Consider the following 11513-nt stretch of genomic DNA (forward strand, 5'->3'; position numbering starts at 1 on the left):
AAAGAAAAGAAAAGAAAAGAAAAGAAAAGAAAAGAAAAGAAAAGAAAAGAAAAGATGTGGAAAGAGCCTACATGTCTCTCCACTGAAGAATGGATAATGAGGGCTACACGATGGAGGCACATTTACCCAATGGAGTTCTACTCAGCTGTAAGGAAAGACGAAATTTGCTGGTGAATGGATGGAGTTAGAGAACTTTTTTTTTTTAATGTATTTATTTTTTTATGGGTCTGAGTGTTCTGTCTGCATGTGTGTAGGTGAACCCGTGTCATACAGTGCCAACGGACGACAGAAGATGGCATCGGATCCCCCAGAAATGGACTTATGGACAGTTGTTAGCTGCCGTGTGGGTTCTGGGATTCGAACCCGGGTCTTCTACAAGACAGCCGGTGCTCTTAATCGCTGAGCCATCTCTCCAGCCCCAGAACTAGAAACTGTTACACTAAGTGAAGTAACACAGACCCAGAAAAGCAAATGTCGTATGTTGATTTGTGGATCATAGCACCAATTCCTTACATGTGCTCAGCTTTCTTTAAACAAAAGTTAAGGATTCCCTACCACTTAAAGACAATCTTCTAGGCAAGGAATTCCACACGACCACTAGATGGCAGAATATACACACTGCATTTAGCAAGCCTTCTGGAAGGAGCCATCCTGATGGAACAGGATCATGTCTGGACTTTTCTTAGTTTAAATGCTACTTGTGAAATTTTTGATAGTTTTTTTTTTAACATTCATTTTGGGTATGAAAAGAACCTGTGTATTTGTTCATAAAATTTTGCAAATGTTGGAGTATCTTTAAAAAGATGAATGTATTTAAGTAAACAGGTGGGATATTATTACATTTAAACTATCTCAAAGAAGTATGTGTACTTTAAATAAAGCCAAATACTGGAAATTATTTTAATTCAAATCTCAACTGCACAGAAGTTCCAATCTTGAAATTGTGCTCAGAAAGTCATTCTTTCATACTAGTTGTCTGTAGGTATTTAATATTTTATGGAGTACTTAAGATATATAGGTAATTTATAATAGATTATTTCTACTATACAAAGAATTTTGGGTGAAAGTTATTATCTCCATGTTATTAGGGGGCCACTGATTCACCAGTTTAAACAGTTTCCTCATGACCACAAAGCACAAAATAAATCATAATGCGAGAACATTCTCTTCTGAAATTCAGAGGTACTAAAATAATGCTCCAGGAGAGGGAGCAATAGCATAAAAAAAAAAAAAAAAAAAAAAAAAAAAAAAAAAACAGAAACAGATCGCTCGCATGCTTGCTTTCTTTTTCATTTCTTCTTAGCACTCTATGATCAAGATTATTATGTACTTTTGGGGCCTGATAAACACACGAGAGGTCTAAAGAGTAGCAGAAATCTAATGAGTGTCCACTTGAAGCTTCCCTTTCAAGGTAGAGATCAGCATACAGACTGCATGCCTGGTAATCTCAGCAAACCATGACAATCTTCCTGTCTGAAACTTTCTCGAGAATGTACCCTATGCATGTTTGAATGTAAGGTATCAGATGATGTCATAGCCCAGGTCACACTTTCTCCAGACATCTCCCATCCTCCCTTTTTCATTGAAATAGTACATGTACTATAAATTTAAATCTGTTACTATACTACTTTTTGTTTTGTTTCTTGTTTTCTCATTCTTTGTTCTTTTTCTTTGACTTTCTTGGCGTTATTTGAAGGATATCGTTTCAATTTATTTTATAATATTCTTGATTATATATCCTTGTATAATTGTATTAAATTTCTCTATACACATCTTAAAGGTTTGGATAGTCAAAGGATACTAGGTCAGAAATGGGTAGGAACATAATTGTATTAAATTTCTCTATACACATATGTGTATATTATACATATACACACATAATACTCACACATGGAACTGATGTTTTAATACTTAAATGATGTGCAGAAAGTTTTCTTTCATGAAAGTTTCTTTACCCCTTAAATTTCAACTATATAATTACTTTACTATTTTTTACACAATACATCACCCCAGATACTGTTACAAACTTTCTATCAATCTCCCCGATAAAATAAAATTTAGGAAATCCTGGAGAAGTAAAATCTGCTATATTTTACCTCATTTTTACCTACTTTTATATTTTTCTTTCTTTACAGAGATTACAAGTATTCTTTTGTTCCTATTTCTTTCTTTCCAATTTTATAATTGTTGTTAAATGTACTCTTTGACAATTTCATGCATGAAGATAATGCATTCTGATTGCTCTCATACCTCCACCCTCTCCTACGTCTCTCCCACCTGTCAATACCCGTCCCTCTCCCTACAAGTACCCTTCTCCAATTCATGTCTTTATGTTTTGTGAACCACTGAATTTAACCAGGGCATTCTCCGCGACTGCAGATTTAGACCTGTTCTTAGGAGCCTGGAGGGTTAGTCTGTGGATCCTCCACCGAAGGCAATAACCACCTCAGAATTCAGTAGCAAATAGTTCAGTGGGAGGGGGGATGCAGGTGCCATGAGCCTTTGATCTGTGATTGACTAATGACAGGCTGAGTCTTGTGAGAGCCCAGTGGAGGCAAGCTCAGCTACTATGGGACTAGTTTGCTGTGACTGTGTTATGCTCAAACTATAGACAGCATTTTGCAGCCCTTCCCCTCTTTTCTGGATCTTATGTTCTTTCTGTTCCCTCTTCCAGGATGTTCCCTGAGCCTTAGTAGTGGTGGTAGAATTGTCTTGTTTAGAGGTGAGAACTCATCATCACTTATTCTCAGCACCTAGGTTAGCCGTGAGTCTGCATCACTGCTGTTTATTGCAAAGACTAGCTTCTCTGATTAGAGTTGAGAGCACAACTGTCTATGATTACAAACATAAATATGTATAAGGCAGTTTGGGTCCATGTCAATTTAGCAGCATAACAATTGTAAGCTCCCTAGTGGGGCCTAAGGCCTCCTCAGTCATGGGTATCTGATTGGGTTTACACTACCAGGAGTGAATTCTTCCCTCCTGTGCAGTTGGCCTCAAACCCAATCAGAGAGCAGTTGGTTACCCCTGTAACAGGCACGCTAAGACTACAGCACAGACCCACATATCTTGCCTGGAAGTTTGGTCCTGTATTTCCTAGGGTTCACAGATGCTTAAGACTCTTTGATGCCTTTTCTCCCCCAGCAACTTGCGTAGCACCTTTCAGGACTCTGAAAGCTAGGCAGCAGAGGTGACATTTTCAGCTCATTTCCAGTTGGTTTTTCTAAGTCTTACAAGGGTGATGTGTGGTGTTTCCAGCAACAGGATCTTATCAGTTACTTTTGGTAGGCAACCCAGAGAAATGGCAAGAGCTTGCAGTGTTTGCTGGGGCTTTGTGGCCTCCCCAACCAAAACCTCATAAGGAATTATGTTTAACAATCCTGTTTTTTGTAAACAGTATTATCTAGCCATGAAGAATACTTCCCTTCTCTTATTTTTACTTACATTTTTTTAATTGGCTTATGAACTAGTAGGTTTCTATATGGCTTTTTTTCATACAACATTTGTTTTAGTGAATTACTCTGTCCCCCAACCATGCCGTTTTAGTTCCTTTTTTATTGTAGAGATTCTATTGTCCTTCCTTAAGTGAGTTTTGTTCCCAACATAGCATTGTAGTTTCCTTCATCTAAGAGTGTCTTCCTTCTATCCTTGTATTTATTTATTTATTATTTATTTATTAATGAGACAGGGCTTCAATATCTATCTCAGGTTGGTCTCCAGTTCACTGTGACCCTCCTGCCACCAGAGTGCTGAAATTACAGGTGTAAACCACCACATCCAGCTCAGCAATGCAATATTCTGTATTTCTTTTACATTTAATAAAAATGTCATCAAGAAATGAATATAGAGGGGCTTGGAGGCATATGCCTTTAATCCCAGCCCTCAGGAGGCAGAGGCAGACAGATCTCTGAGTTTAAGGCCAACCTGGTCTACATAGCAAGTTCCAGGTCAGCCAGGGTTACACCGTGAGATCTTGTCTCAAAAACAAATAAAAGAAAAAAGTAAATGATGATAAAAGGACTGGAATAGGGTTCAAGCCAATAACCCAATGCTCAGAAAGCTGTTGGGAGAATGGCGGATTTCAGTTTTCTTGTTTGTTCTTTGGGTAATAACTAGAAGGAAATATGATCAAAATCAAATTAACATTTTCAGCAAAAATAATCACTTCAAAAACTGGGACCATTACTTGCTTAGATAATATTATTTTGATTTTTAAGTCATACTCAGTTTCACCAAGCTGTTCATTAAAATCATATTAAAATGTCCTAGGAATGTTTTTAGATTTTTCCAAAAACTCATTTTAAAATATAACTCCATGAGATAAGAATTTTGATGCCTTTATTTAACAATCTATTTAAATTATATATTGGCCAGATATATAGGAGTTGGTAAAAATTTGTTTCGATAGGAATATAGTTCAATGGTAGAGCATTTGCCTAGGACCTTTGCTTCAATCCCCAGCACAGAATGAATGACTGACTGAATGAATGAATGAATGGTAAGTTAACAATAGCATCTTCTTCTACATGAGGCCATGGTTGTATATGCACATAATCTCCTGTACAGGAAAAATATCACAAGTTCAAAGCCAATCTGGATCCATGTGAGATATGGCCACAAAATTATTTTTAATTTTGTTTTGTTTATTTTGATACATGAGATGGCAATCTGAATTGTTTTCCTTCCAAGTGTTCATTTTCTTCAAATTCATTACATTGCTCTAGGATTTTAAAGTATTTCAAATTTGACTATTCTGCATGTCCTCTTCTAAAATTAACCCTGAGTACCATCTTTACCCTATGATATAGCATTTCTTTTAAACCATTTCCACCCTTTGCTTTATAATTCTTGTGACATTGACATCCTCTGTAGTTTCCTCAGACCTTGACTTTTTCCCTCTTTCTGTCCCTTTTGACATATTCATATCTAATATACCGAAATAGTTATATTTCATAATTGTTTCTGTTTTTATTTTTTGTAAACATATTTTCTATGTATCTAAAGGGTACACTGAATCCACATTAATTTTGTAGGAATAATATTTACAGCACAGACACAATCTTCCTTAAAGACTTTTACTTAACCTTGCAACCAAAAAGTTACTCTTCATGCTGGGCGTGGTGGCACATGCCTTTAATCCCAGCACTCGGGAGGCAGAGGCAGACGGATCTCTATGAGTTCAAGGCCAGCCTGGTCTACATAGTGAGTTCCAGGACAGCTAGGGCTACAGGAGATCCTGCCTCAAAAAGATCAAAAACAAAACAAAACAAAAAACCCACAGAAAAAAGCTACTCTTCATAATGTAAACAAGCTCCACTATATGCTCCACTTGTGACCTGGACTTATGACTTTAGTCCTCTAGGACCCCACTTTGTCCTCCACCCAAGATAGCAAATGAATGTAAGTGTGCCTGTTTAATATAACAAAGTGCTGGAAGCAGTGTTTTCTCAATGAAAGCAGTGAGAATAATTGAGAAGTCTGGTTGATATTGTGTGAGATATTCTAGACCAAGAGATCAAAGGCCAAGATTCTCTGACAAGGGTGGATCCTAGCTTCTACTTCCCCAATTGAGGCTGGAAAGATGGTTTCAATAAAAGTATGAGTGAAGCCTTTTTCGAGAGCACAGTTTCCTGAGACATCTGAAAACATAGCTGGTTCTCAGAGGCCCACTCTTGGCCTTGCAACTAAAAGCTAAGATTCAGGCTGTTTCTTTATTCAGGTTTAAATGTAATGTGGCTTAGTAATGCCACATAATTTGGCTTCTTTAGGTATATTTTGCTGTTTTTTCTCTCAGAATGCTAACATTACTCAGATATTGCATGTTGCCTTTTATCAAAACTAGTATCACCTTTGGTGCTGATGTCAATGCAAAACACTCACTTCAAAGGTTAGAAGAGATGTTTTATTCTTGAGCTAAATATGAGTGACCGTGTCTGTCCTGGTTTGTTTCTTCATTGCTGTGACAAAACACTCTGACCACTACCAACTTGGGGAGGAAAGGGTTTATTTATCTTACATCTCCCAGGTCACAGTTCATCAGGGAGCCCAAGGTAGGAACTCAGGGCAGGAACCTGGAGGCAGGAGCTGGAGCACAGGCCATGGAGGAACACTGCTTACTGGCTTGCTCCCCTGGCCTCTGCTCAGCCTGCTTTCTTATGCAACACAGGCCCACCTGCCCAGGGGTGGCACCACCCACAGTGGGCTGGGTGACATCACTCATCAAGAAGATGCCCCTCAGACATGGCCACAGGCCAGTCCAATAGAGGAAATTCCCCACTTGAGGATCCCTCAACCCAGGTGTGTCAAGTTGACACTAAAGCTATCCAGCACAATGACCATATTCAAGTTTCTCTGAAAGACATGTTCTATTTTGGAAGTTGTTGCTTGAGATGTTATTAGCTTCAGAACACAGAATGTCATAAAACAATCATTGACTAAATACGTTGCTGGGGACCACAGGCAGATTAAAGCACAATCAAGAAAATGCTGTTAAAGATTTCAGATGCTGTTTGACAACATGCTTAGATTTTGGATTAACGGACGCTAGCAGCCTTCTAAGATTGCATCTTAAAGGTTTGGATAGTCAAAGGATACTAGGTCAGAAATGGGTAGGAGGTGAATGGCTTCCAAAGGAACTAAAAATTCAACTTCAGTCTGTAACCTTCTGATGCTCTACAGTTGAGAAGTTTGGCTATTTGGGCTTTGTAGAGTCTTTAATGCTGGTATGCCTTTTCTTCTCGTATGGTAGAACATCAGTTTACACTGTCTGTAGAGTAAGCCAAACTTCAGGCACTCATTTTATCCTTGACATGTTTAAATTGGAAGAAAATATGTATTGAACAATGATGTATGACTTCCTGCTTCCTACCTCTGATTCAACCTTTGGTGTCATCTGTTGTGTAAGAAATGTTCATAACTTCCTCCTCAGATCACTGTCTGAAAGCTGGAGTTGGCCAGAGCAAAGCAGAATTATTTTCCTTGGTTCTTTCCTTCAGCTTGGCTCCAGCATTACCTTTGCATCACTGGACAACTGGCATGCTAAAAGAAAAAAAAAAAAAAAGAAAAGAAAAGAAAAGAAAAAAGAAAGAAAAGAGCTATTTGGAATAGGTTCCCTGTGACACTGGTTTCATGGTTCTTGTGCAAAAGAAAAAAGACATTTGAATCTTAAGAATTTATTTCTCCCTTTTTCCACTTCTTACTTAGCACTTTATTTTCAAGAACACACAACAAATTCAATACCACTCCACTCTCATTTTTTGTGGCTGTACCCCCTTCTTCCTGCTTTAGTTAAGTCCATTCTGACCACATTCACTGGCTAGATCCCAGCAGGACACAAGGGAGACAAAAAGACTGTAACAAACACCTTCTACACAAATCCACCTCCCCTCGATGAAATTTAGACTTCTGCTGAGGGCCTGAAATTCTTTTCATGTTTCTGAAATTTAATAACCTATAATGGAATCTCCTCACCATGGATTTCAGCTGATTAACACTATGGGGAAAATGTAGAAGCCAAGCTAGCAGCATTAAAATATCAGCTAGAAGAGCAGTCGTGCATACCTGTACCCTAGGAAACGGGCCAGAGAAGAGCAGCAGGACGTAGAGACGCCTGTGCGGTGAAGACTGACGAACACTGGGATAGTGAACATGGCCTTTCAGGTCAATTCTGTGGTACAGAGTTTTAAATTTTGACATCCTCTATTACACAGATACTTGCACTTCCATGTTTAGTGTGGTCTTATTCACAAAAACAGTGTAGCTGGCCATCAACAGATGAATGCAAAATGAAAATGCGATACACATTGCACAGTGGAATTTTTCCATTTACAAAGAAAAATGAAATTTCCAGAAAAAAATGAATGGATTTAAGAAGTTCAGTATTAAGCCAAATGATCTAAAGATTCAGGAAGTCAAAAGCCATAAATGCCCATATTTGGATCCTAGCTTGTAATGTATACATGTATATAAAAAAGGGTAAGTGTGGGTAAACCTAAAAATCTAGAAAGGAGAGTAAGAGAGGAGAAAAATCCTGCTGAGAAAGGAGGGGGATGGTAAAAGGATGGACTGGACATCAAAGCAGATAGACTGGGGAGGAGGTTACGGAGGGGAGGACATGGGAGCACTGGGGTAGAAGAGGAGTAGGAACAGGAATCTATTGAAACACCCTTTTAATCCCCCAAAACATCTGAAGTATATCTAACACATTGAATGTTTTAAAAAATAAAATTAAAATTAAAACCAGTTTTGAGATCCTCAGCACTTCATCTTGTCACAGGGGGTGATAATGAGTGTAGTTCTGTGACAAAAAGCCCTTATGTGGGTTATGCTGCAAGTCCTTACAGAAACAAAGTTCACGGCCTATGACTATTTCCCCTTATGAATATAAGGGTTGGCTTTGCATTAGTTATTTTGTTTATTTGTTCAGTGCTTTGTGGTAGGAGATAACTCTGTTATATAAATAACGTATTAACACATCCAAGAGTAGATATTTTAGGGGTGAGGGTTTAAGACAAGTTTTCATGGAGCCCAGGTTAGCTTTGAATTTACTAGCTAAGAAGGACATTGAACTGCTGATCTTCCTGCCTCCATCCCCCAAATGTTGGCAGCACCGTGTTCAACTCTAGAGTGTAAATTATCCTAGAATTTCTAAAACAAAACATGCATACCTACCAATGGAGTTTGCATAATTAGGAAAAAATTTCAAAAATAAATTCTGCACTGGTGAAGTGATTCTAATAAATAGAGTTTTTCTGTAGAATGAAAACTAAAAAGTAATTTTGCAGGGAGGGGTCTTTTTGAGACATGACCTCCCATGGTTCCAGCTGGCCTGGAACTGGTAGACCAGGCTGGTCTTGAACTCACAGAGATCCACCTACCTCTGCCTCCAGACTGCTGCGATTAAAAGTGTGTGCCACCACGCCCAGTTTAGGAAGTGTCTTTTGAGGATTAGAGAAGAGATGAATTGTGTGGGCCCAAGAAAGTGAAAATACCTGGGGCGTTGGGCTTCCTTAGCAGCAGCCTACATACACAGGATCAGTATACTTGGTATTTCATATTCTTCTAAACATAATGTTTGTGTCTTTTTCTAATATGTGTGCACTCATGAATATTTACTTAGTACACTGGGTAATAATTTAAAACTACTTTTTGGCTCATGCAATGACAAGCGTACTTCATTACTTGGGGGAGACATGTCATAGTCTAGCTTCATTCTGCATTTCACTTCTCTATGCTCCATGTCAGGTATTCATCGAAGATCCATGATTTTTTTTTCTTTGTAAATGTTATTTAAAAACAAATGTATGGATACAAGCTGTATTCTTTTCAACAGTAATTTTACTCCACCCATGTTTTCTTCTGGAGAAAGCCGAGGGATGTTTGCATGAATATCATCATGCTTTGTAGGCAGGATAATAGCTTACCTAATAGGTGAACATCCTGCTTGCCTCAGATGGTACCTATACCATACAGAACAGCAAATAGGAGATTGGGGGCATAATCATGGTACAGAATTTAAGATACAGATTTTATGTGGCATTATCCAGCAGGGCCCATCTTGATATGGGTCCTAAATAACAGCGAAATTTCTCTGACTGAAAACAGAACAGAAACAGCAGACAATAAACTCAAAGAAATTTGAAGTCTAAGAAGCATTTAGCTCACATTGCTAGCCTCTGTAATCTATACATCCTGTGCAGGAACATGACTGGACTTCAGAAGGGCTTGTCAACACCCAGCAAAGGAACAAGGAACTCATCCCTTCCTGTAAAAACTAGATACTGTCAAAGCGACAGTGAGTTTACAAACAAATTCTACAGCCTTCTAATGAAAACCTGGCATCTGAAGTTCATCCCGTAAAACCAAGATTTCTCACAAAGATGTCCTACCAAATTAAAACTTCCATTACAGTTCATAAATCCTTCCTCTAACACTGAGCAATGACTGATGTATGTGACCTATCCTTACACTTCTATGTCTTCAAGGGTCATATGAATGGAATCACAAAACATTTGCACAATTTTGTGTTTGATTTATTTTAATTAACAAAATACATTTATGTTTCTATATTTTATCGTATGTGTTTTTACAACTTATCCATTTGTCAGGTGAAAGTTTATGTAAATAATAGTAATGTTAACAGTCTTTGGATGTACTTGGATAGTCAGTTGGATAGATAGTTGGAAACAGCACCAATGACTCAAGATACTAACTCTACGTTGACTTTCTTTAAAAACTGCCAAGCTATTTTTCAAAGTAACTAGAGCATTATTTCATTGTGAGTTATAATAAATGAGAGTTTCCATCACTAGAGGTCTTTGACAGTAGTTGTTATCAGTTAGCTGGATTTTAGCCATTTTATACTATGAGTATGGTGACATCTTGAGTGTAAACGGAAATGACATTGCTAGGTCATGAAGCAATTCCGTTTTATATTTCGAGAAAATGTCAAACTCTTTTTTTGCATGTGGCTGCATTATTTTTACATTCTTATCGACAGATAAGGATTCAAATTTGTGTAAATTGTTTTCATTCTTGAACACATTGAAAAGCTAGGTTCCATTATTAAGCACAGCAGACACATGTATTTGTTTAAAAAAAAAATCATTGCTCATTTGCATTTCTAAAAAAGAATTTAGCTTCAAGAAAACACATGCTACTTTTAAGTCTAATTTCTAAGTTACACAGGAAGTAAAATAAAAAGGGAGGACAGAAAAGATAAAGGGTTCCATGATGTCTCAAAGAACTGTGAATATCCATTCAAGGCTTTAAACTGATCCTCTCTTTTCTGGGATCCCATGGACGTTCTTCCCAGCCAGCATGCTTTCATGGTAGTCTGAGAACAGGAAAAACAAGGTCTTAAAAACGGGTCATTCCCATACATCTTGAGCAGAAGTTAAACAGCACATTATGCCTTTAGAGAAATATTTATGAAAATCAGGGAGAAAACACCCCCATGTCACACTGTCTTGAATAAACAAAGTTTCATGGACATTTTTTTCAAACTTTCCTTTTTGAAACTGAAGAGGTTTATACAAGGAGCTAAGATGGGGGATGCAAGCTTCTCAGTCTTGAAAGGACTAGGACCTGTTTGGTTTGAGGTTTGTAAGAATAAGAGAAACTGTGAAGGGAGATGATAGGAGAAAGAACCAGCAAAACAATTTCTAATCCATTTGATTTTAAAATTTGATTGTTCCCCAACCTTTGGCGCAAGCCATGTAACAATATAGTCTTCAATAGTATTCCTTCCAACACTGGCAGTTTGAGTCAGCTCCTGGCGTTAAAAAAAAAAAAGAAAAAGAAAAAGAAAAAGAAAAAGAAAAGAAAAGAAAAGGAAAAGAAAAGAAAAGAAAAGAAAAGAAAAGATGCAAGCCATGTAACAATATAGTCTTCAATAGTATTCCTTCCAACAGCTCCTGGCGTTAAAAAAAAAAAAAAGAAAAAGAAAAAGAAAAAGAAAAAGAAAAAGAAAAGGAAAAGAAAAGAAAAGAAAAGAAAAGAAAAGAAAAGAAAAG

The 11513-nt window shown here is 37.6% G+C and overlaps 1 protein-coding gene across 1 annotated transcript in view; it reads left to right on the forward strand.

The window, feature by feature from the left end:
• The first annotated feature begins 8460 nt into the window (after positions 1-8460).
• The window catches only part of LOC103727387 (phosphoglycerate kinase 2-like), a 4388-nt gene continuing 1335 nt past the window's right edge, over positions 8461-11513 (forward strand). The window contains 1 exon segment of the mRNA XM_008825232.2: positions 8461-8502. The gene's annotated coding sequence lies outside the window, so the exon portion shown is untranslated.

Source organism: Nannospalax galili, unplaced genomic scaffold (genome assembly GCF_000622305.1).
Source record: "Nannospalax galili isolate Female #2095 unplaced genomic scaffold, S.galili_v1.0 scaffold329, whole genome shotgun sequence".
Classification (NCBI taxonomy): domain Eukaryota; kingdom Metazoa; phylum Chordata; class Mammalia; order Rodentia; family Spalacidae; genus Nannospalax; species Nannospalax galili.